A 26,807-nucleotide genomic window follows, 5' to 3' on the forward strand; every position below is an offset into this window, starting at 1 on the left:
GGTGAGCCCAGGCAGTGAGACCCCCGCGCGTCCCGAGGCTCGGCGCGCCCAGCCCGCGGCTCTCCCGGAGGCTCAGAGAAGGTGTCCAGCAGGTCCGGCGAGCCAGCGGTTCCACTCCGGCTCCGCCAGCCAGCGGGAGCCGGGGGCGGGGAGCCGGGAGCGCCGCCCCGCCAGCGCGCCCCGCCCGTGGGAGAGGAGGGGCTGCGGCGCCGCGGACCACTGGAGGCGCAGCGCCGCCGCCGCCGCCGCCGCTGTGGGTGCCGGAGACCGCGGCTCCACGCAGGCGGCGCCCGCGCCTCGGCTCCCCGGCCGGCCCGCGCGCCCGTCCGCCGGGGCCGTCTCCCGCCTCCCGTCGCTGCCACCACACCATCGGCTGCACCGTTGCTCGTCTTCCCGGTAGGTGTCCTAGCTGCGGAGGGGACACCCGGAACCACACTACGGTGCCCGCACCGCGGCCCGGGGGCATTGTGCGCGGCCGGAGGGCCGAGGACCCTCAGGGACGCGCGGCCGGGCAGTCCCGCTTTGGGCCCCCGAGGCGTCGTAGCCTTCCAGGGGTTCCCCTGGCTGGACAGCGGGAGGTGGCGGTGACAATCCCGCCCCGCGGCCGTGGTGGGAGGGGGCGTCTGGGTCATGGTCCCCGCTCCCCGCCCTCCCCTCCCCCTCGTGGTAGGGAATTCCGGGCGCCCGGCTCTCCCGCCCGCATCCCCCCCGCGCTCCCCGCGCCCCGGCTGCTGGGTTGGAAGCTGGGGCAGGGACAGGGACTGATGTAATTGTCGGCGGAGAACTGAACCCGCGCGCCCGCGCCCGCTCCAGCTAACGCCTACGCCGCACCTTTCTGGGAAGCTGGGGAGCCGAGAGGAGCGGCTGGGAAGTTGTGCATTGGGTTTTATTGTGCGCGTGCACTGCGGACTGCCCTCTCGGGGCACCCCTGCCCACCCGCTGCTGGCTCCCCTGCAGCCTTCTCTGCAGCCTTCGTTCACACCCCCGGCCGGGCCCGAGCCTGCCTTCCCTGGTTCAGACCGGGACAGGGTTGGCATTGCAGTCAAGACGTGCTTCCCCTGCATCCAGCCGGGAGCTGCCCGCAAAACGTGTGGCCGGAGATACTGGGGAGGAAGGGATGGGAGACCTGGGGAGGAAGCCGGGGAGAAGTAATGACACCAGCACATTTTTTAAAAAAAACCTCTGCTGAATACAGATATATCTGCATGACATCTTTCGAGCTGTTTTTGAAAGTTATGGCCAGATACTGATTTTGTAGCAGTTCTGTTATATACCTGAAGGTAGCTTAAACATAGAGACTTAAAGCTGGGGAAAGCATTACATAATGGACGTGAAGCAATTGACACGAAACTAAGTGAACCCACAGGGGTGCCAGATTATTTCTTTCTCCCAGATGTAAAGTCCTAGAGGATTTTTCTCTATACGAATTTCCATTTTTAAATCGCTGGACTAGTTTTAGTAAATTGTGATTTCCCCCCTCCCCATACCAATTTTTTTTCTTGACTGTCTTTTCTTAAATTTAAAAATTGTATGCTAACGGATAGTTGTATTTCACAGAGATGATTAGCAAATATGGTCTCTCTCCAAAAGTAAAAAATTTAATAGGCCATCTTAATATCATTAACTTTATTTTCCTCTTGGTAGTATTTTTCCCCCCTCCCTCCTTCCTTTTTTGGTTTTTTGGAAGCATTTCTACAGTTTTAGGTACTGCGACCTCACAATGTTGATATTCCTATCCAGTGCTACAGCATTGCAGATACAAAGACTAATAATAAATGAAACAGAAGACCTCGCAGTAACTCAGAATGAGCAGAGTTCCCAAGGTCGAAGGGAAGCTGCAGTGTAACTGGGCTATAATCACCTATAGAGAATATGTATGCATAGCCCTCCTTGGGTTATAAGGAAGGCCCTGATAGGTGGACTATTATTCCTATCATTCTTTTACGCGGAATGTCATGTGTTTCCCCCTAAAAATAATGTTTTTTTTTTCTCCAAGTAGAAACACAGCATTTTGAAATTAAAATCTTTGCTTTTAGAAAGCCTAAAAAATCCAGGGTTTGCCCATATTTTCAGTTTTGATGTTGATAGCTCAATTCTACAATCAGTGGATGAATTCCTTTTGGGATATCTTAGTTTCAGATTATGATGATTTATCAGTTGTCCCTTGGCTATAGTAAAATGTGATTCTATTAGACTTTTACAGAATTGCTTAAAATAAGTTTTCTTGTCCTTAGATTGCTTTAACCTTGTGTTAGTTAACTTTATTCCAAAAAGAAAGGTAAAGTCCTTCCAAGATGAAATATTTGTTGTTGAATATCTGTAGCATTGTTGAAGAATTGTATAGAATTATACGTAATTCTATAATTGTAGAATTAGGTTAATGCATAAGTAGATAGAAGTTTGTGGTCCTCTATGGAAGGATAAAGCACGAATTCTCAAAAGAGGATTTTTGTTGTTGTTGTTTAACTGCAGAGCTTAAGTAATAATTATAATACCTTTTTTTAGTTTGTTTTTGATTTTGAGAAAAGGTCTCATATACTATCTGTTGATGTGTGAAACTTTTTTTCCCCACTCAACATTATGTCACTATGATTCGTCTATGTTGTAAGTTCATTGACTTACACTGCTGTACAATGTTCCATCATGTATCTGTAACAAAATGTTTCCCTGCTCTCCCACCAATAACCCTTTTTTTTTTTCATTTTTAAGAAGATTGCAGAATGCTGCTTTGCTCATTCATATTTCCTGGGGTACACGGGCAGGTGTTCCCTTGGGTGAATACCAAGGTATAGAATTGTTGATTGTGTAGGATATGTGAATATTCAACTTATAGAAATTGCCAAATTATTTTCCAAAATTGTACTAACTTACAGAAGCCAGGGAAACAAGCAAACACAAATAATCAAATACAAACAATCATACGTGTATGTGTGTGTGTTAAATTGCTTTCCCTTGGCATAGTGATTTGGAGAACATCTTGCTGGTAGTTCCAAAAGCAGTTGAATGACAATGTGGCAACATCTTTAAGACAGAAAGAGAGAAGAAAGAAAGACCTCCCAAGAAAAAAACCTTGTTGTTTACCACTAAAGTCAGAAGTTATCAAAAAAGAAGCTCCTAAGAGAATAAAGGACTATAAACCTTTATTATTCAGGGATGATTATCCACATCCCCTGCTTCAGCTATACATTCCTTACATCCCCTGAATAGATATATTCAATGATTTGAAATTCAGAGTGAACTTAGTAGCTTTGATAAAGAATATGAACTAAAGTTAATTTTAGGGATAACTGACATATGTTTTCTGATACTGACATGTCAGTTACTGAACTTGGTGGTCTGCCCTTCTAGTGTTGTTCTGAGTCTCCATGAACTTTGGAAGTAGTTCTGTATCCATTCCTGGGCTTCCCAGCTGGTACTAGTGGTAAAGAACCTGTCTGCCAGTGTAGGGAACCCAAGAGATGCGGGTTCAGTTCCTGGGTAGGGAAGATCTCCAGGAGGAGGGCATGGCAACCTACTCCAGTATTCTTGCCTGGAGAATCCCTTGGACAGAGGAGCCTGGCAGACTGTGGTTCATAGGTTCACAAAGAGCTGGATATGACTGAAGCTACTTAGCACACACGCACACTATGTCCATCCATTTGATTACCAAACCCTTGGCTGGTCACTCCTGTGGGTCTCATGTGGCAGTGATATTGCATGTTCTTCTTTGTTCAACCTTCATTTACTGAACACCTAGTATGTGCCAGATGCCTTGTTAGATGCTGGGTCAAAAACATGCCTGCCCTTAAGAATCTACTCAAAACAGCATCTACCAAAAACAAATCACTGTTGAATATGTATGCATGTGTGTGGGGTGGATCTGGCTTTGGTTTTAGAATTTGCATGAAGTGTCTATTTTTTCTTTTGTTCCCTAAACTTTTTCCAGATTTATGTAACAGAAGCTGTAAAAGGACTTATTCATGGTTAAGTCCTATTGTCATGAAGACACATGTTGTCAAGTAGGAGAAAGACAGAGATTAGGGAAGGGATAGTTGGATGGTTGAGTTCAGATTTGCTGGGAATGGAACATGACAGTGTTGAATTGATTTTTAAAGAGAAAAATAGAAAATAGACAAAGATGAATGGTTATTAAGAGGTCCAATTTGGGTATTACAGAATCTCAAGAGCATATTAAATCTTGATGGTTTCAAGACGAAGTTCCTGGTGGATTATGTGAAATGTTTTCTTATAAGTGGGTATTCACTTACATTGTGTTTGTATAAATGTAGTTTTTCTTAAAATATAGTATAAAACAAATGCTAAATATCTGTAAAAGGATAATGTTAATAGAGTGATGAATTACGAGAAGCAGAAATGTCTGAAGACTCTTTCTTGCAGTGGTTTTGCAGATTACTTGAAAATAAAAACTACTCCAGGTGAGAGAATTCCAATGGATAGGGCCAATGTCTCAGAAAATCTATATAGTAAGTTGACAAACAGAGCTACTCCAAGGAGGCCACTCCAAGGCCACTATAGTCTTGGATAGTTTGATATCCAAGACTATCTAAGGGATAACTAGGCTAGAGAGAACATTAAGTATGTTACTTAACCTGTAAAATAAGCTTAAGTAAATTAAAAAATAAGCTTAAGTACATAAAAATAATTTTAAATAGGTAAAAATAATTAAGTAAAATATTGGCAGATTATCATTTAATATAATATTTAATATCACCAGGATTATGAGACTGAGTACAAAGAATTCATGATTAATATACAAAAGTTATCTTCTCCTTTAGAGATGATGGATTGTATATTTTTCTATTCAATAAAACCTAGAGGTCAATTCATAAAATATATGAAGAAGGTACCCAGACACTGAAAATACTTATATTTCCTTGATGTGCTGATTCTTGAATGACGTTTATATTAGATAAGGTGTTAGAAGGCTTCCCTGTTGACTCAGATGGTAAAAATTTGCCTGCAATGCCGGAGACCTGGGTTCGATCCCTGGGTCAGGAAGATCCCCTGGAGAAGGAAATGGCAACCCACTCCAGTATTCTTGCCTGGGAAATCCCATGGACAGAGGAGCCTCACGGGCTACGGTCCATAGGGTTGCAAAGAGTCAGACAGTATTGAGCAACACACACACACACACACACACACACACACACACACACGGTGTTAGAGGTGTTCAGTTCAGTCCAGTCGCTCAGTCGTGTCCGACTCTTTGCAACCGCATGGACTGCAACACGCCAAGCCTCCCTGCTGCTGCTGCTGCTGCTAAGTCGCTTCAGTTGTGTCAGACTCTGTGCGACCCCATAGACGGCAACCCACCAGGCTCTGCCGTCCCTGGGATTCTCCAGGCAAGAACACTGGAGTGGGCTGCCATTTCCTTCTCCAATGCATGAAAGTGAAAAGTAAAAGTGAAGTCGCTCAGTCGTGCCCGACTCTTAGCGACCCCATGGACTGCAGCCTACCAGACTCCTCCATCCATGGGATTTTCCAGGCAAGAGTATTGGAGTGGGGTGCCATTGCCTTCTCGGTCCTTCACCAACTCCCGGAGTTTACTCAAACTCATGTCCATTGAGTCGGTAATGCCATCCAACCATCTCATCCTCTGTCGTCCCCTTCTCCCACCCTCAATCTTTCCCAGCGTCAGGGTCTTCTCAAATGAGTCAGCTCTTCGCATCAGGTGGCCAAAGTATTAGAGTTTCAGCTTCAACATCAGTTCTTCCAATGAATATTCAGGACTGATTTCTTTAGGATGGACTGGTTGGATCTCCTTGCAGTCCAAGGGACTCTCAAGAGTCTTCACCAACACCACAGTTCAAAAGCATCAATTCTTCAGTGCTTAGCTTTCTTTATAGTCCAACTCTCACATCCATACATGACCACTGGAAAAACCATAGCCTTGACTAGATGGACCTTTTTTGGCAAAGTAATGTCTCTGCTTTTGAATATGCTGTCTAGGTTGGTCATAACTTTCCCTCTGAGGAGTAAGCGTCTTTTAATTTCATGGCTGCAGTCACCGTCTGCAGTGATTTTGGAGCCCTCCAAAATAAAGTCTGCCGCTGTTTCCCCATCTATTTGCCATGAAGAGAGAAGGGCTTAAAAAAAATCTTTTATTCCAATTCCAACCTCTCCCATTTTACAAGTGGAAAAACTGAGGCCCTGAGACTTGCCCAGTGAGGTGCCAGCTCCTTTAGAAGATAGTGTGCCAAATAATTTACTTCTTTTGGTGGTAACAGGAACCCTACATTATGGGTAGGTGAATAACAAGATGAATCAATAGCAACATCTTCAGTGGGTTTTAAGCTTGCTTTCTGTCATTTTCTTTGAGTGGTTGGTATAGGAAGTGAAATTGAACATTTATTCTGAAGATTTTCTTAGATTTTTAGAGAAAAGTCTTCATTTTTGAGGGTGTGATGAGGGATTAAATAAATATCATTATTTAAAATTTTTTGATGTTTGCTATTTTGATACCCATAGCTTTGCCTTTTAACTCAATGGATGGGAAAGGATAGGGGAAATTAAATTACCTTGTGCTTCTCTCTTTTTCTTTGTCATTCTTTTTTTTTTTTTAGTGTCTCAAAAATCAGTAAAACTTTATTCGCTTCCATTCTTTCACCATTAACAGAAAACTGGAGAAAGCAAAATGTTATGTGTTTACAAAGATAAATGGCCTCTTTACTCAGAGAAGATCAAAACCTCAAACGACAACGGGGAAGATAAAACACCCTCCCCCACATCCTCTGAGCTGACCCATGTCGTCTTAGACAAAGCCTTCAGTCCACTGGCCAGGGACCTTGTATATGGCCAATTCAAGACGAGGGCCAAGAAATCAGACCAATCCGTTCCCGTGATAAAAAGTCGAACAGAAGCTACACCAAGGGTCAAGTGCCTGTTTTTTCAGGACACAGGAACCAGGCGGCTACTTATAAAAAAAACAAGATTCATTTCAGGCACAACTTTTTTATTATTTTTTCTTTTGTTTTGTTTTGAAATCAGTAAAAGAAACTGTCATTCTTTCCATAAGCTAATATGAGACAAAATTGAAGTGTAGAGGGAGTTGTCAGAAACAGGACATCAGCTCTTACTTTTTTACCTTGTATCTTATTGAGGCAATTCTTACTATAACTCTTGAGACAGACCTATTCACCTTTTGAAAAGTGTGGAAGTAGAAGGGAGAACAACAGCAGTATATTTTTAGAATCTTTTTTTTTCAAAAGTCAAATCTAAAATAAACGTGGCCTCAATTTCCAGCAATAGCTTTATTTCACAGCTCCTAAACCAGTGCTTAAGTTTTATCATAAATTTGAAGTTACCTTGGTATATTTTTATACATAATACAGTGTTGCTACCAGTAACATACTACTAAAGTTTAAAGAATAAAGTATCTAAAGGAACATTGCAATTAAAACATTTTTGTTACATGTCATCTCTGGAGATAAAGAGGAAAGTCTGATTTATTTGAAATTAAGGTAACATTTTTGCTTTTTGTTTGTCTCTAGCAGCTAGACAAGCTTTTGCATATTCACACCCCATCAGGCAACAATCTGAACAGTTTTTGTGGTATAATTTCCCTAAAATAGAAAAAGTAGTGCAGTTTGAATGGCATGTTGATTATGAAAGCCATTAATGAAATTCTTTTTGATCTCAATAAACTTCAAATTGAGCAAGAACTATAAAAAGAGTGTGATCTCCAAGGTAGGTCAAGCAAATGTAGGAAACTTTAGGAAGAAAGCGGGGAAAAGAAGAGTTCAAATTCTGTAGAAACTCAGTAAAATGGAACAGGAAGGTCATGGAAGGAAGTAGATGGATATATTATATCCCAGCTTGTCTTCCAGTTTTATTTCAAAAAATGCCAACAGAAGAAATAAACATGTAAATCTAAAGAGATGGTCTGTAGATGATGGGCTTCCCTGATCGCTCAGTTGGTAGAGAATCTGCCTGCAATGCGGAAGACCTCGGTTCAATCCCTGGGTTGGGAAGATCCCCTGAAGAAGGGAAAGGTACCCACTCCAGTATTCTGGCCCGGAGAGTTCCATGGACTAGATAGTCTATGGGGTCGCAAAGAGTCAGATACAACTGAGCGACTTTCACTTCACTTCACTTCATTGTAGAAGATGTCTATTTCTACACTTAAAACAAAGTTTTTAAACACCTTAAAGAAAAAAAAGAAGGCATAAGATGGAAATTGATAAATTAATTTCATTCAAGAAAAGGTAGTATGTATAAGGGAGAAGCCAATGGCACCCCACTCTAGTACTCTTGCCTGGAAAATCCCATGGACGGAGGAGCCTGGTAGGCTGCAGTCCATGGGATCGCTAAGAGTTGGACACGACTGAGCGACTTGACTTTCACTTTTCACTTCCATGCATCAGAGAAGGAAATGGCAACCCACTCCAGTGTCCTTGCCTGGAGAATCCCAGGGACAGAGGAGCCTGGTATGAGGCTGTCTATGGGGTTGCACAGAGTCGGACACGACTGAAGTGACTTAGCAGCAGCAGCAGCAGTATGTATGTGTAAGAGGAAAGAGAAAACATCATCACACCAGGAAGAAACTATTTTTAATGTGTCATAGACTAGGGTTTACTTCTTAATATCCAAAGAGCTCCTATGTATCAATGAGAAAAATGACTGCTAATCTACTAGAAAAGGGGCAAAGGAAATGAAGAAACAGTTCACAGAAAAGGAATTACTAGTGGCACTTAAAAATATATAATTATGCTCAACTCATAAAGAAATGCAATTTGAAACTATTTAACCTGTTAAATTGGCAAAGATCTTAATGTTTGTTAATTCCTTGGGGTGGCAGGGCTTCACAGAAACTGATGGGCGCATACATTGTTCAGTTCAGTTCAGTTCAGTCCCTCAGTCATGTCCAACTCTTTGCGACCCCATGAATCGCAGCACGCCAGGCCTCCCTGTCCATCACCAACTCCCGGAGTTCACTCAGACTCACGTCCATCGAGTCAGTGATGCCATCCAGCCATCTCATCCTTTGTTGTCCCCTTCTCCTCCTGCCCCCAATCCCTCCCAGATCAGGGTCTTTTCCAATGAGTCAACTCTTCACATGAGGTAGCCAAAGTTCTGGAGTTTCAGCTTTAGCATCATTCCTTCCAAAGAAATCCCAGGTTAGTAGGGGTACAAAATGGCACAGCATCTGTGGATAGCAATTTGGCAATATTGCCAAAATTAAGAAGCCACCTGTCTTCTCATCCCAGGAAATCTAAGAAATTTTGCTACAGATGTATTTGTACATTGCAAAATGAATTTCACCAAGACATCCACTGTGGCATTGTCTATAACAACAAAGATTTAGAGAGCAAGAGATCCATCAATACGAGATTGGTTAAATAGGGAGCAGAAACAAGACTAGGTAGCTGTTATAAAGCTGATGTGGAATGATCTATATTTGTGGAGTGGTTCTGTATTTGCTGACGTGGAATGATCTCTAAGATGTAAGAAGGGAACAAATCTAGGTGCAGAGCAGTTTGTGGTCATTGATGTTAAATATGTGCTTATGTTTGTGACTCTGGAGACTATCTCTTGAAGGTGACACAATGAACTAGTAACAGTGATTAGCTCCAAGGAAGAGAACTGGGTTTTTGGGGTGGGAATGAGAAGGACACTTATTTAGCATACTGTTTAAGTATACCTCCACTACTATTTCAACTCTTAAATATCTGAACATATTATGTATTCAAGCCGAGATAGTTTTTAAATTTCTTGAGGATCCCTTGTGTTGATCTAGAATGTTGAGTAATTGTAACCAATAGCGTTCCTTTGCAACGTTGGGTCCTGTTCTATGTTGATAGAGGAACATGATATAGTTGTCATAAAGACTCACCCTCACTGCCACCCTGACAGGCTAAAGTTCAAAGAGGAGGGAAACTGGCAGCGGTTGCCCTTGGGGACAGAGTTGGCACGACCTTGGTTCTGTGCAGTCGCCCTGCCCTTGCCACTGTGCCCTAGCTAACAGGTCTTCCTGGAAAGGAGACTCAAGGGAGTTGGTTAGGATCAGGGTGCAGATGAGAGTTCAGGGGGAACAGACATCAAAGAAGGTGGTGGCAGAAGCCTGAGGCTGGTAGAACACAGAAAGAGAGATGGTAGTCATGGCAGCCTAACTTCATAAGATGCAGCTGACATGATAAAGTGGAGAGAAAGTCATTTTATAGGCCACAGGCTTGAGGTCCTCTGCTACCCTTGAGGTTTGGTATGGTGTCCAGGAATGTGCATTTTTTAAAAGTGCCCATTCTGGGAATCACTGTCTCTTCCACCTTCCTTGTTTTATAGCTAAGATGATTCCCTTCATCCCTTGAATAAACCATTTCATGGAATATTTTTCTAATGACTTCTGAAACCATTTATGATATTCTACTCTTAAACTCATGCATTCATAGGGTGATGGTTTCATCTTGTCTTTACCCCCCTAATGCCCACAAAGGGTATCTAATACTAAGTTATAGAATAGTAAGAAGGAGAAAGCTAAGGAAACAGTTGAATGGTTAGTGGGTCATAACTTTGGGAAGAGTAATTATGTGCTGATATGGCTTTTAAAAGCAGTAATGTGAATAACTATGAGTTATACTAAAGAAAAGGAAAAACTTGGTAACTACCAGAGGTATTGTACTGCAAAATAATTTTCCTTAAAAGAAATAAAAATAGTTTTAATTATCATCATTAATACATATTTATGCGAAGTTAATAGACATAGCCTTCATTTGGAATTGGTCATTTTAAATCAGGAATGACACTCACCAAATATACAGTGGGGAAATGTTACATCAGTCTCTTTCTTTTAACCTTTAGAAGTTAGAATTAAATAAGTGAAAGTGAAGTCACTCAGTCATGTCTGATTCTTAGTGACCCCATGGACTGCAGCCCACCAGGCACCTCCGTCCATGGGATTTTCCAGGCAAGAGTACTGGAGTGGGGGGCCATCACCTTCTCCGAGAATTAAATATGTATCCTGATAAATGAATCAACTAAATACATGCATTACTTTTCTCTTTGGAAGTTCTGATAGTTTAGTATCTATGGTCTTTTTCAAGTTTGTTTAGAAACTAGGAGGAATAGGCAGCAGCCTCGTAGTAGTGTACCATGAGAAGAGTTGGCTGTCAGAGTAGGGTGATTTGAAGAGCAGAGAATGATAGAGGTAAGTGGAGAGAGGTCAGAGAAACTCTTTATCACAGAAGAGGAGGCACTGGCCAGCTCTTTGGGGCATGTGTGTCAGTATCTAGAAGATTCCTTACGTAACTTTCCTTGGCTTTTGAAATTTCAGGATGCATTTGATCCTTAACCTGTGTATCTAATGTGTCTGGTTCCCAGTGGGAGTTTAGGAGCAAGTTTAGTTTGACATGAATGAACGTTTACATTTCTATAAGAGACTCAGTAGCATATGTTAAATAAAATACACGTAAACATGGTATTGTGCTTCTTCTTGCCAGACGTTCAACTTTTTCTTCCCCCCTTTACTGTATCGCTCTTTGAAAATGGCCTGCTATCTTCTGGTGATTTTTATCACAGTACCCACTTTGGAGAAGCAGTATCGTTTGACAGGAAGAGCCCTGGAGGAGGTATTAATATCATGGATACCCAAGTTCTGTTCCCAGCTTCTCTGCTTGTTAAGCATCTGACCCTGGGCCAGTAACACCTGGGAGCTTCATCTGATAAATGACAGCAAAACAGTGGTTATTGGAGTGACCATATTTCCAATTAGTACATGAAAACACTTGGAGAACTATTAAGTCTTATGAAGACAGAAAGTACAATTATTAATCATGCCTTAATTTCCCACTTGCCTAAAATCCAAATAGCCAGAAGACCAAAATAACTACAGTTTTTCCCTAGACTTGTCCAGTGGTAACTGATTTAATGCCAACCTTCCCTGTGTCCCTGTAAATTCAGAGGTGACTTGGAAATCAAATACCAGCTGCAGTTATATTCAGCAGGTTTTTTTTTTTTTTTTAACTGATTCTTTGAAAATTGGTTGATTATATGTGGAAAGTCAAAGTAGAAAAATCCCAATTTCTGACCAGTCCGAGGTAAAGCAGTCATCAGTCACAAGGTCAGCCCACCTCTGGCTCCTTGCCAGGGTGCAGCTCTGCCCCTTCCCAACAGAGGCCTTTTGTTCCCTCGCAGCCTCCGTCGTGCAGCCATTTTGCCTGGGATGCTCTCTTCCCTTTTTGAACCCCGCATGGCAGTCAGAGTTCCTTGCAGCCCAGCGGCTTATCCTTCTCTCCCAGGTTCACTGTGCGACTGCATTTGGTTGCCTTCTTGTAAGATTTGCTTTCCCAAGTTAGAAGGGCACCCCTTTTTTAGGGCCAGAGCTCTTTCTCATTCCTTTCTGTCTTCAGAGCTCCTTAGGTGTCCACTCTGTGGTTGCTTCGCACTTCCCTGCTTCGCAACTCTGTGTTTTTCTAACATTATCAAGGAAAGAAGCGTTTCCAAAAAGTGACATCCCTGTTAATTATGAACTCTTCTCCTAATTTTAAGCCTTTCTTTTTTAAGAATAGAAACCTCTCTAGAATGTTTTCTATACTTCACATTAAAAAAATTGCACATGGAGACCCCCCCCCCAACAACCAACAACAGAGTCCAATAAAATGACAGTAGTAACTCTGGACTGAGTGTACGTTTAAAAATTTTTTTGTTTTTGTTTTGGCTGTGCTGGGTCTTCGATGCTGCGAAGGCTTTTCTGTAGCTGTGGGGTGCAGGCTTCACGTTGCAGTGGCTTCTCTTGTTGAATAACAGGGGCTCTAGGAAAGAGGGCTCAAGTAGTTGTGTGCATGGGCTTAGTTGGCTCAGGGACGTGTGGAATCTTCCTGGACCAGAGATTGAACCTACATGTCCTGCACTGGCAGGCAGATTCTTAACCACTGGCCCACCAGGGAAGTCCTCCCTACAAGTGTACGTTCTTGTTCTCCTCTTTAATACAGAAGACTTTGGCTGTGGGGCTGCATGAATTGCTCCTTTACCAAATAACCCTAGAAATCTTCTTCTTCTTTGACTTTTAACTGACTGCCTCCACTCCTCCCCAGATCTTTGTTTTCTCCTTCCATTAAGAGTCAGCTTTCTGATACCTGTGTGTGCTGCCCTTCCAGGAGGTGAGTCTATCTTCTGACATATGGGAAATACTGAAGTAATTTTTTTTTTTTCAGCCACATCTTTGAAGTAGTAAGTAGGGAATGTTTTTTACCCCTTATTTTTCCGAGGTTGTTTTTCTTTAGCTCAGGGGTTCATTTTACAGATAGAGCAAAATAGTTAAGATGGCATGAAGTCTAGTTAGTGCTGGTTAGATCTGGATATTAGACTTTGTTTACAGTTGCTGTGAATATTGGCAATGAGTTATCATTCTCACCTTCTCTAATCTTAACAGGATGGTTAATTTATTTGACAAAATATTTGTGCTTAGAAATCAGAAAAGGTCCCTGCTCTCCTAGAACTGACATGATAATACACACAGTCAGTAAAAGTACATTGCTGTTTTAAATGGCATTAAGAACTATAAGGACAGGAATCACAATAAACTGTGGAAAATTCTGAAAGAGATGGGAATACCAGACCACCTGATCTGCCTCTTGAGAAATTTGTATGCAGGTCAGGAAAAAACAGTTAGAACTGGACATGGAGCAACAGACTGGTTCCAAATAGGAAAAGGAGTACGTCAAGGCTGTATGTTGTCACCCTGCTTATTTAACTTACATGCAGAGTATATCATGAGAAATGCTGGACTGGAAGAAGCACAAGCTGGAATCAAGATTGCCGGGAGAAATATTAATAACCTCAGATATGCAGATGACACCACCCTTATGGCAGAAATTGAAGAGGAACTAAAAAGCCTCTTGATGAAAGTGAAAGAGGAGAGTGAAAAAGTTGGCTTAAAGCTCAACATTCAGAAAACGAAGATCATGGCATCCAGTCTCATCACTTCATGGGAAATAGATGAGGAAACAGTGTCAGACTTTATTTTTTGGGGCTCCAAAATCACGGCAGATGGTGACTGCAGCCGTGAAATTAAAAGACGCTTACTCCTTGGAAGGAAAGTTATGACCAACCTATATAGCATATTCAAAAGCAGAGACATTACTTGGCCAACAAAGGTCCGTCTAGTCAAGGCTATGGTTTTTCCAGTGGTCATGTATGGATGTGAGAGTTGGACTGTGAAGAAGGCTGAGCACCAAAGAATTGATGCTTTTGAACTGTGGTGTTGGAGAAGACTTTTGAGAGTCCCTTGGACTGCAAGGAGATCCAACCAGTCCATTGTGAAGGAGATTAGCCCTGGGGTTTCTTTGGAAGGAATGATGCTAAAGCTGAAACTCCAGTACTTTGGCCACCTCATGTGAAGAGTTGACTCATTGGAAAAGACTCTAATGCTGGGAGGGATTAGGGGCAGGAGGAGAAGGGGACGACAGAGGATGAGATGGCTGGATGGCATCACTGACTCGATGGACATGAGTCTGGGTGAACTCCGGGAGTTGGTGATGGACAGGGGTCCTGGCGTGCTGCGATTCATGGGGTCGCAAAGAGTCGGACATGACTGAGCGACTGAACTGAACTGAATGGGGCAAGAGCATTTGGTGGTGATGGTGGTGGTGGTGGGTGTATTAGTTTCCTAGGACTGCCATAACAAAGTACCATTAATTGGCTGCTTTAAAACAATAGAAGTACTTTTTCTCAGTGCTGGAGGCTTAAAGTCCAGAATCAAGATGGCTCCTTCCTTGCCTCTTCCACCTTCTGGCAGCCCCAGGCATTCCTTGGTTTGTGTTAGTAAGCATTCCTTGCTTACTAAGTATAACCAGTCTCTGCCTCCTTCATTACATGGCTTTCTTTGTGTCTCTGTCTGTCTCTCCTTTATATAAGGACACCAGTCATAATTGATTAGGAGTCACCCCTACACTGGTAAGACCTCATCTCAATTAACTACCTTTCTACAACCCTTTTAACAATTAAGGTCATGTTCTTAGGTGTTGGGGGGTTAGGACTTCAGTGTAATTCTTTTGGGGAGACGATTCAGCCCTAAAGAGTGGCATCCTTGGGTGGACTGACCAAGCAAAGCCTTGGTAGGTGGTAACATTTGAGCTAAGCCTGAATGAAGGGAAGGGTTAGACTGTGGGAAAGGCTAGGGCAGATCCTTTCCTAGTAGAGGGAACGGCGAGTGCAAGGACCTGGAGAGTGAGCCTGTTGGAGTGGAAGGTATGTACATTAGGTTTTATACTCCTAAAGGAGCAAAAAAATGTCTGGTTTGGGGCGGTTACTTTTAAGACAAAGGAATTTTGCTTTTGAGCACTTTTGGATATTTTTACTTTTGGTCAGGCAAAGACTGAAACAGTTTTTCTTAAAAAAATATTAACTGCTGAGAAATCAGGCCTTCCAGCAGTTGCTAATCACATATTAAGAATTTTGTTGATTAGAAGTTCACTTTGCATTTTAATAGTATAATTCTCCATTACAATATCTGAGTTTATTAACCTAAAAGCTTTAAGTATTGCAACATCTGAGAATTAAGCAGACTTTGTGATAGTGGAGATTATTTTCTAGTGGTAGGAAATTAATTAAGGCTAAATATTCTCTAAAAACCTGACATCATAAATTAAATTGTCATTTTCAGCAAGATTGTAACATTATTGTGGTTGTCCTATGTGACACCTATGCTAAGTAGCATTAGTGTGATTTTTGGTACATATTTATGAAAATTCTTAGTTTTTGTTGAACTTAAAAATAGATACAGAATCTAGAAAAATCTATATGGAAATGTAAATTTCCCAAGACACTCAAGAAAATTCCACATGGGTTGATAATACTGTTAAGCATTCAAAAGTAGGATAAAGTAACTTAAAATATTGTAATATTTAATGCAGAGTTGACATTATGAAGTATGCATCAGTACATTGTATATGTGTACTTTTAGCCAAAACTGGGGCTTCCCTGGTGGCTCAGATAGTAAAGAATCCGCCTGCAAAGCAGGAGACCTGGGTTCAATCCCTAGGTCAGGAAGATCCCTTGGAGAAGGGAATGGCAACCCCCTCCAGTATTCTTGCCTGGAAAACCCCTTGAACAGAGGAGCCTGGTGGGATGCAATCCATGGGGTTGCAAAGAGTCAGACATGACTGAGCGACTAAAGACTCTTCACTTGGTGTAGTTAATACAGATGTATTTGTTTATATTACAGGAAAAATATATTACTTATGGATAACAAGTTTCTATAAAAAGTTCTAAATGAGTTTTAAAATGCTTATGTAAAATTAGATTTTTATGGTGAATGACTATTTAGATAAAGTTCAGGATTACAAGTCTAGACTGGAGTGAAGACCACCTGGGTTTAAATCCCGACTTTGTTTTGTGCAGCTGTGTAACTTTGAATAAATCATGCAATTTTGAATAAGTCATTTAACCCTTCTCTGCCCTAGTTAACTCACTTGTAGAAGGAGAAATTTAAAAATAATACCTAACTCAAAGCATTATTGAGAGGGTACAATTAATGCATATACATTTCCTAGAAAGGGCACATATAAGTGCTGTGTAAGTGGTAGCTGTTATTATTTTTAGCATGTTAATTGAAAATTAGATATATTAATATTCATTAATTAGAAAACTCATTGTATAAAATGTAAATACAATCAGTGTCTCTTATGCCTTCTTATACATCAAAAGTTAATTTGAGAGAGAGAAGAAAATTGTCAACAGAATTTTCAAGGCTCTGTTAAAATGTTAATAATGTTAAAAGTATTTTATATGCTTACTCATTTAGTTACTTATAGCAATGACTATGTTCAAGAGACTTTGTTAGGTCTTAAGGGAGAAGGAAAGATGATTAAGCTGTTGATCCTACTTTCAAGAACCTGCCTATCCAATGGGGGAGATAAGACATAATTTAGTGTAACATGAAATGTAATGAGTTAAGTGTCATGCTGAGAATGTGATTTCGTACTATGAGTATCTCTGGAGGCTGGGAAGCATCTGAGGAGGTATTATGGATAAGAGGAGCATGGACAAAAATGTAGGAATGATGACATCATTAAGGGATGGGAAGAACAGGAGAAATCTGAGGTAGAGAAGGAATAGTTTGATAAGTAGGCAGAAGACCAAGACTCATGTCCCTAAGTCAAGAGAGGAAAGAATTTCTAGGAAGAGAAATGGGCTGTCACAAATACTATAGAAAATGTATTTAAGGAGAATGAAAATTGAAGAAAAATCATGAAAAACATTCCCTCCTCATCTTCCTTGGGGCCAGAGAGACTTTGTTGGGGATTCATTGGCTTTTCTTGACAAAATAGCATGAAATAGCAGAATTTCTAGGATATGACATATAACTGAAAAAACATCACATCAGTTAAGGTATAGTTTGTTTGATGTGATTCAAACATTGTGAAATTTCTGGGAGGTTCTAATTTCTAACTCCTTAAAGAACACTTTTAAGACTACCTACCATTCATTTAGCATTTTTTGGGGGGGGTCTGCCGTACATTGTCTGAAATATTCAAGATAGTCATCCTCTCGTTTAAAGCCTTTCAGCTGCTTTTGCAGCAGGTATTATTACTCCCATTTTACAGATATGCAAGCCATGGTCTAAAGAGGAGGTGACCAGCTCACAGTCCTTTCGTCTGTGATAAACGACCAACCTGAAATCAAACCCAGCCTGCCTGGCCCCAAAGCCTGAACACTTCACCAGTTTTAGCTAATAATTGTTTAGTAATCTCAAGGCATTTTGATGGAGAGTTAAGACCAACATTTACTGGTGACCAGCCACATTGGCCTCCTTGCTGTTCTTTAAATAAAGCTGGGTTATTCCCAATTGTGGGCCTGTGCACTCATTCTTTTCTTTCTTTAGAACTCTCCACCTCTTTGCCTGACAGCTCCTCCTCACCTTTCAGCTCTAATGGCAGAGGCGCCTTCCCCAGCACTCTGGTGAAAGACGTCCATCACCTGTGGTGCATCCTAGTCTGAGAACAGCTCCCTCCTTGGGTGTTTACTTGCTATTGTTTGCCTCCTAATATTCAGTGTCTAGCTTAGGTGCTGCTCTATTTCCAGGCCCCAGTTCATATTTCAGTAAATATTTGTGGAATGAATAAATGCATAATATCTCAAAGCTACAGGATTTTAAGTAATTGGTGAGATGTTTTTGGTTTATGGAGATGTTAGAAGTATCAGTTAATGTCAATGATTATTTCTTTTCTGTTTAACTACATGCCTTCTTTCTTTTTTTTAAATTTATTTTAATTAGAGGCTAATTACTTTACAATATTGTATTGGTTTTGCCATACATCAACATGAATCCGCCACGGGTGTACACGTGTTCCCCATCCTGAATCCCCCTCCCACCTCCCTCCCCGTATCATCCCTCTGGGTCATCCCAGTGCACCAGCCCCAAGCATCCTGTATCCTGCATCAAACCTGGACTGGCAATTCGTTTCTTATATGATATTATACATGTTTCAATGCCATTCTCCCAAATCATCCCTCCTCCCTCTCCCACAGAGTCCAAAAGACTGTTCTATACATCTGTCTCTTTTGCTGTCTCGCATACAGGGTTATCATTCTTTCAATAACTTTGAATTGAAAACTGGGTGATATTTTAAAGAAAAGTCCTAAAAAGATTTTATATGTTGAAAGTGATACAACCTCATTGTAGGACAACTTGCAAACTCAGAAAAGTATATTGTAAACTCAGTATATTTTACCTGAAGGTAAATTTTAATATTCAGGTATATTCCTTTAATTCTTTACAAATTGCTTTCTTATTTCTTGTGTCATTCAGTATTCTCCTAAACTTCATTTTTAAAATAGAATTTCATTTTTAGAGCAGTTTTAGGTTCAGGGCAAAATTGACCAGAAAGCACACAGATTTCCTGTGTTCCCCCTTTCTCCAAGCAAGCCAAGCCCCCACCATCAACACCCACCTCCTGCCACCAGAATGGTGCATTTGTTACAGTCGACATGCCTGTATTGATTGACACATCATCATCACATCACCCAGAGTCCATAATTTACATTATGGTTCGCCCTTGGTGGTGTAAATTCCGCAGGTTTTGATAAATAGATAATAACGTGTACGCACCATTGTAGTATTATACAGAGTACTTTTTCTGCCTTAAAAGTCATCTGTGCTCTGCCTATTCATCCCTCCCTCCCCCCAACCCCTGGCAACCACTAATCTTTTTACAGCCTCCCTAGCTAAATTTAATTTTTAATACATGCAGAATATTCCATTTTATGCACATGCCATACTTAATACTAGCTAGGCAGTGAGGTATTATAAATAACTTGATGAATGGCCTTGTGTAGAGATCTTTGTGTACAACTCCAGTTATTTCCTAGAGTGGCTAGATTAAGGGAAATAAACCTTTTAAGGCATTTGTTACATATCCCCTGACAGTCTAGCCCTTCAGATTGTTTTTAAAAACCATTTTTTGCTAAGAATGTATGGGAAGGCTTAGCAAAAAAATTGTCTAAGCATGGTGAAAATGTAGACACAATAATAATGGCTGATATATATGCAGTTTATGTGTGACAGGTGTTGTTTTAAGCACTTTATTTGAATTAACTCATTTAGTATTCACAGTAAGTGCTATTATGAGTACTAATATTAGCTCCATTTTAGAGCTGAGAAAAATGAGGTGCAAAAGGTTAAGAAATTTGCCCAAGTGATTTCCTTAATTGTAATATAGGGATACTATTGAGGCTATGGTTTTTTCAGTGGTCATGTATGGATGTGAGAGTTGGACTGTGAAGAAAGCTGAGTGCCGAAGAATTGATGCTTTTGAACTGTGGTGTTGGATAAGACTCTTGAGAGTCCCTTGGACTGCAAGGAGATCCAACCAGTCCATCCTAAAGGAGATCAGTCCTGGGTGTTCACTGGAAGGACTGATGCTGAAGCTGAAACTCCAATACTTTGGCCACCTGACGGGAAGAGTTGACTCATTGGAAAAGACCCTCATGCTGGGAAAGATTGAGGGCAGGAGGAGAAGGGGACGACAGAGGATGAGATGGTTGGATGGCATCACTGACTCAGTGGACATGGGTTTGGGTGGACTCCAGGAGCTGGTGATGACAGGGAGGCCTGGTGTGCTGCGGTTCATGGGGTCGCAGAGAGTCAGACATGACTGAGCAACTGAACTGAACTGAACTGATTGAGAGCTAAGTTTTAAGTTGTGTTGAGTGTTCTGTGCTCTTCTGGCCCATAGGAAAACTAACTGATTGTCACCAGTAGTGTTACGGAATCATCCCTGTTATAGAAGTGATGATCAAAGACATGACAACTAAAATGATCATAGAGAATATATTAGCTCTTAGTATTTCAATAAATATTCAAACAGAAAGTTTCTTTCAAATTCAACTTTGTCTAAATAACTCAACATTTACTGTATCATTGGTGTTTGTGTTGTGTGTAACTACTATTGAGTGATAGCTTATGAATTTTTTTTATTTTCTGAGAGGAAATTGGCTGTTGCATATGTATATTGGATGCTTTGGATTCTTAACACTGGTTTGGTTGTCTTCAGTGTATAAATACTATCTAGCACATAGAAAAATATGACTAAAATTAGTAATCCTGATTGATGATTAAAAGAAGCATTAGCATAAAACCCAGTTTCCTAAACTCAAAGGGAAGCCTCCATGTGTCAGGATGTAAAGGCAGCATTTCAGTTTTTTACTTTACTGTGGAAATGCTAGGCTGGAAGAATCACAAGCTGGAATCAAGATTGCTAGGAGAAATATCAATAACCTGATATGTAGCTGACACCACCCTAAGTGAAGAGGAACTAAAAAGCCTTTTGATGAAGAGGCTTTTGAAAGAGGAAAGTGAAAAAAACTGACTTAAAACTCAGCATTCAAAAACTAAGATCATGGAATCCAGTCCTATCACTTCATGGCACATAAATGGGGAAAAAAATGGAAATAGTGACAGACTTTATTTTCTTGGGCTCCAAAATCACTGTGGACAGTGACTATGAAATTAAAAGAGGCTTGCCCTTTTAAGCTATGGCAAACCTAGACAGCATACTAAAAAGTAGAGACATCACTTTGCCAACAAAGGTCTGTGTGGTTAAAGCTATGATTTTTCCAGTAGTCATGTATGGATGTGAGAGATGGACCATAAAGAAGGCTGAGATGGAAAAATTGATGCTTTCGAACTGTGGTGCTGGAAAAGACTCTTAGAGTCTCTTGGACAGCAAGGAGATCAAACCAGTCAATCCTAAAGGAAATCAGTCCTTGAATATTCATTGTAAGGACTGACGCTGAAGCTGAAGCTCCAATACTTTGGCCCCGATGTGAAGAGCCAACTCTTTGGAGAAGAGCCGACTCATTGGAGAAGACCCTGATGCTGAGAAAGATTGAGGACATAGGAGAAGGGGACAAGAGAGGATGAGATGGTTGGATGGCATCATTAACTCAATGAACATGAGTTTGAGCAAACTCCTGGAAGTTTGTGAAGGACAGGGAAGTGTGGTATGATGCAGTCCATGGGGTCACAAAGAGTTGGACACAACTGAGCAACTAAACAGCAAGGGAAATTCTGCTTTCAGTTCAGTTCAGTTCAATGGCTCAGTCGTGTCCGACTCTTTGCGACCCCACAGACTGCAGCACGCCAGGCCTCCCTATCCATCACCAACTCCCGGAGTTTACCCAAACTCATGTCCATCAAGTCAGTGATGCCATCCAACCATCTGATCCTCTGTCGTCTCCTTCTCCTCCTGCCCACAATCCCTCCCACCATCAGGGTCTTTTCCAATGAATCAACTCTTCGCATGAGGTGGCCAAAGTATTGGAGTTTCAGCTTCAACATCAGTCCTTCCAATGAACACCCAGGACTGATCTCCTTTAGGATGGACTGGTTGGATCTCCTTGCAGTCCAAGGGACTCTCAACAGTCTTCTCCAACACCACAGTTCAAAAGCATCAATTCTTCAGCACTCAGCTTTCTTCACAGTCCAACTCTCACATCCATACGTGACCACTGGAAAAACCATAGCCTTCACTAGACAAATCAACATTCTTTTCCCTCCTCTCTGCTGTTTCCCCCAAGCCCCAACCATTACCCCATCCACACACTTAATCTCGCTGTTAATTTGCTCCTGAGGATGCTTATATATTTGCTGCTAAGTTTCTCTGGGTCTTTTTAGAGGCCAAACTAATTTTACTGCCAAAATTTGGGGCTCCATCCTATGGTTCCCTGGCTTGCAGAGATATTGTGTCTTCAACCTTTAGTCTTTGAGTGACTTGTCAGATGTCATGGTGAGCCTTGGTGGGACTGATAACTCTTAGGGTAGTTTTTTATTTTCACTTGTTAAATCTCCCAAATTAATGCTACTAAAGGGCCTTTCATAGAACTAAAAAGCTCAATCTAGTATTCCTTTTAACTCTCACATCACATTGTCTTGTACATAGTGGGCATTCAGTAAGCTGTTGAATATGTAATTTTTTGCTAATTGATTCATATAAAATTACACTGTACATTGTTTGCTATTATACATGCTCATTGTAAGTTTATTTAGTTTGTATTTATACTCAATTATTTCAAAGCACTGAAGAAAAGATCTGTAGTTTTTCCTTTAAACTTTAAGAGCAAACACATATTTGGATAGAGCACTGCTGTACTTCTATTCTTAAGTGTCTATTATGGGTTAGGTAACTGACAATTATTTGTTTCACTATTTAAGAAGTATTTTTTAAAAATACCTTGAGAAGAATGCCCAATTATTCTTTATGAGCAGGATAATGTGAAATAACATAATGTGAAATAACAGTTTAGAGATTACATTTTTCAAAGCCAGGAATAAAGTAAACAAAAGCTAAAATGCATTTCCTTAAGTTGGAGATCCTAGTGCTTTTTAGTTGATTCTTTTTGGTTTTAAACACGCCATTTGACATTTCTCTTCAGAGCAATAGCTTATAAGTTAAATACAAGCAAGGTTCTTTTCTTCAAATGCTTTAACAACTACCCACAAATCATGAGATAACTTTCTTCATTTCTTCTTCTCAGGCATGGGTGTGATGACTGTACTAAAACAGGAAATTAGTAATTTCTTTTTGAGGATGGTGGTAGAAAGTTACCCCTGACAAATTAACTCATATGTCTGCTCCCAGGTTTTAGTTTAAATATGTAACTCAGATGATAATATTGCATTGAAAAGTGCTTAAGAACCAATTGGTCCAAAATACTTTCTTCTTACTGAGATTGAGAGTTCTGTTGAATCAGTGACTGGGGAGATGAGAGTGTTAGAAAGAGAGAAGTTGAAGGGATAGCCTGTGATTAACTAGATCAAGTAAGGAGGGAGTCAGAGATGAAGGTTGATGGGATGGGGAGAAAAAAATGTTGCAGAAGCCTTAAGGTTTCTATGGTTTGACAATGGCTGTGATGGCCTTAAAGAAATAAGGGAGCATGTACTTAGTCTTGGATGATGACAATGAAAGTAATGTTGGCGAAGGAAGGTCCCCAGAATTTTACCTGATCTTCTAGTGAATCCTGGCTCTCTGGTAACAGTTCCAGGTAGATCATAGACCTGAGAAAGGTGAAACAAAAATGTCCTAGAAAAAGTGAGCGAAGATTTTTTAAAATAAAACATAAAGAGTGTTCATCATCAAGGGGTAATGTATTAAAGTTGTTTTCATTGAAAACTCTGGCAGAGAGCAAAATAGCAGACAACAGAGTAGAGAATATTTCCAGTACATATATCCAAATCCTTTTTTGGTCAGTGTTACTTGGACGAACGAGAAGTTACGTGTCGTCATTTACTGAAACACTAAATGTTTTATTCTTTCTATCAGAAATTCATTAACAAACACCATGGCTTTGTATATTTCCAGAATTGTTTGTCTAATCCTCTTAAGGGCATTATACCACTAAGCAGCCCAGCTAAGTGTTTGATTAGTTTTAATTAGAATGATCATTTGTCACACTTTAGAAGCATTTGGCTCTTGGCTATAGAAGTATCAAGGCTGGTCAAAGAAGTATTAATTCTGCCATCTTTTAAGGTTACATTTCAAACTGTTAAAGTTGGTCACAATTGAGTCAGTTTATAATGTTCAACTGTACAAGTCTATTCAATATGCTGGTTAATTAGGTTATGCATCTAATTTTTCCACAATATAATATATGAAAGTCAGGCGATTAGGCTTTCTCTTATTGACCTTTTTAAGGAAATCAGCATCTATTTTTTGTTCTATGTAAGAATTAAAGTTAGTAGCTCAGTCATGTCCTACTCTTTGCGATCCCATGAACGGTAGCCCACCATGCTCTTCTATCCATGGAATTCTCCAGGCAAGAGTACTAGAGTGGGTTGCCATTTCCTTCTCCAGGGGATCTTCCTGACCAGGAAGATTGAACACAGGTCTCCTGCATTGCAGGCAGATTCTTTACCCTTTGAGCCACCAGGGAAGCCCATAGTGTTTTCCAATAGGTAGAATGAGACAAAAGAGGATTGAGGATTCTTGTATTCTTATATAGGTTAAAAAGCTATTGCACATTTTGTCAACACAAAGGAATGTTAGAACTCACGGACTGTGTGATATTCAGTGGTCAGAAATTACCAAGTAAGATGTTGCAAAGAGACCGGATCCAAAGCTGCCTGTGAAAATCATTGTCACGGCTTGACAGTTTTATGGTAGACCAAAGGGACACAAAGAGCATAAAACCATGAGACCACAGTAGTACAGCCTGTATACTTAGTGATGTTGTTGTTTCTCCTCTGTTTTCAAGGTGAGGAAAGAGTTAGAAAATTTGATTCATGTTGAGTCACTCTCAAAAGGATTTAATTTAGTCATCAAAGGCTTTAGTACCTCTTTACCAACCCTCTCTTTTAGGAGTTGGGTTTTTAAATGAGAATATGCTGTAACTCAGGGGTCCCCAACCTACCTCTGGGATCTAATACCTGATGATCTGAGGTGGAGCTGATGTCATAATAATAAAAATAAAGTGTACAATAAATGTCATGTACTTGAATCATCCTGAAACCATCCTCATCCCCCCACCCTCGGTCCATGGAAAAATTGTCTTCCAAAAAATTGATCCCTGGTGCCAAAAAGGTTGGAGGACCACTGGTCTGACTGGTAGGCTCCTACTTATAAAGGTGGTGCTGCGTAGGTGCCTGTGTGTGTGGGAGTTATACTGAGGTGGTGTATTAGTTGCCTATGGGTGCTATAACAAATCACCACCAACTTCGCAGCTTGAAACAACACGAATTTATTCTCTCATAGTTCTGTAGACCAGCAGTTCGGGCTGAAATCATGGGGTCGGTACTACCACTGCCCCTCCGGAAGCCCCAGGGGAGAATCCATTGCTTATCTCTTCCAGCTTCCAGTCTGCCAGCATTTTCTGATGTTCCTTGGGTTGTGGCCTCATCTCTCCAAATCTGTTTTATCTCTACACTGCTCTTTCTTCTGTGTCTGTCTTTTCTGTTTGTGTCAGAACTCTCTCTGCCTCTCTCTTGTAAGGTTACATTTAATTGCATTTAGGGCCCTCTTGGCACAGTGGTGAAGAATCCACCTGCCAATGCAGGAGACACAAGAGACTCGAGTTTGATCATTGGGTCAAGAAGATCCCTTGGAGAAGGAAAAGGAAGCTCACTCCAGTATTCTTGCCTGGAAAGTTCAATGGACAGAGAAGCCTAGTCCATGGGGTTGCAAAGAGTCGGACATGACTGAGTGACCACCCACACAGATAATCCAGGATAAGCATTTCTTCTTAAGATCTTTAACTTAGTCATATGTTTTATTTATTTATTTTTGCCTTATATATAAGACAGGAGTTTTTCTTTGGCCATATAAGGCAACATTCACAAGTTCTGGGGATTAGGAAGTGAATGTGTCTTCGGGTGGGCATTTTTCAGCTTACCACAGTTGGTTTTTCCAGCTGTGAGTACACCTGCCATCAGGAGATGCCTGTAGAGGCACATTAGTGAACATCTGGATGCCATGAGCATGCAGGGGAAGTCACCTGTAAGAAACCCAGGTATGGTGGGCTGGAGTTACAGCCTCTGGGTGTGTGAGGAGGGAGAGAGATGGAGGTGGAGTGAGTATTTTGAAAGGATGTTGAGGAAAGATACCAAATGTTCAGAGACCTTTCTAAAGCCAAGTAGTAAATAGTTTGAGATAGTCATGGCTTTCAGCTAATATTGAGGATATTTTTTTCTTTCATCTATTTGATGATTAACAAGTAATAGAATTATGGAGATTGAGTTTGGAGACTTTGTATATATCAAAGTGATGATTAGCACAATTTTATTAGAGACGAAACATTGTCCAGTGGAATGCTTTCAGTATTATTGCTCATTATTTGGCCTTATCCCTTTTTGTTTTTATCACACTCTTTAAAAAATCTTCAAGCACTTTAAAAATTGTTCTAAGCACTATTAACATGATTAATTAGCTTTATATTTATTGCACTTTATTCCTGTTTGTTTATCTACATTTAAAAATTCATAATAACTGTAGGAGATGAATATGATCTCCTTACAGACTCATCTGTAAAGAAACTAAGACGTTGAGAAGTTAAGTAACTTGCTCGTGGTCATGCAGTTAATAGTGTATTACCAGGATTTGAACTCAGAGTTTATACTCTTGTTTGTCAGGGTTTGGCAGGCTTTTTATTTAGAGTAGAATGGTAATGACTTTAGGCTTTGCAGGCCATGAAGTCTGTTGTAGCCACTCAGCTTTGCTGTTGCAGTAGTAAAACAGCCATAGGTATTAATAACAGGTAAATGAATGAATGTGGTGGTGTTCCAGTAAAATTTGATTCACAAAACTAGGCAGTGGTCAGATTTGGCCCATGTGCCCCAGTTTTCAGTGTTTGCACTGTGCTGTACAAAGTGTTGGTTTTTTGTT

General features: G+C 40.8%; 1 protein-coding gene across 42 annotated transcripts in view; it reads left to right on the plus strand.

Moving 5' to 3' along the window:
- The first annotated feature begins 247 nt into the window (after positions 1–247).
- OSBPL6 (oxysterol binding protein like 6) overlaps positions 248–26,807 on the plus strand; it is a 217,547-nt gene continuing 190,987 nt past the window's right edge. For all 42 annotated transcript variants that reach the window (XR_015148130.1, XR_015148150.1, XR_015148141.1 and 39 more), the window contains exon 1: positions 248–396. The gene's annotated coding sequence lies outside the window, so the exon portion shown is untranslated. The remainder of the gene's footprint in view (positions 397–26,807) is intronic.

Source organism: Bos grunniens, chromosome 2 (assembly GCF_055505025.1).
Source record: "Bos grunniens cultivar Pamir isolate PY7600 chromosome 2, Bosgru_T2T1.0, whole genome shotgun sequence".
Taxonomy (NCBI): domain Eukaryota; kingdom Metazoa; phylum Chordata; class Mammalia; order Artiodactyla; family Bovidae; genus Bos; species Bos grunniens.